Genomic DNA, 272 nt, shown 5'->3' on the forward strand with positions numbered 1-272 from the left:
CTAATTTGTAGCATTCTGATCACCCATGCCACCCTGATCATCATCACTAGACAGCTCTAGATCAAAAGTAGTGTAGTCCTCCTGGTATTTGATGAAATTTGAGATTTCTAGGGGGTTTGAGAGGGTTAGAGGTGAGGTTTATATAGCTTAATGCACTTGGGTCAGTTGAGTTACAATTTCAGAGACTCAAAAGCAAGAAGAGATGGAGAAAAATGTCGAAAAAGCGTGAAACCGAGGTGCTGTCTGCACCTAAACTACTGGTTTTAATCGAT

Source organism: Lupinus angustifolius, chromosome LG14 (assembly GCF_001865875.1).
Source record: "Lupinus angustifolius cultivar Tanjil chromosome LG14, LupAngTanjil_v1.0, whole genome shotgun sequence".
In the NCBI taxonomy this organism is placed as follows: domain Eukaryota; kingdom Viridiplantae; phylum Streptophyta; class Magnoliopsida; order Fabales; family Fabaceae; genus Lupinus; species Lupinus angustifolius.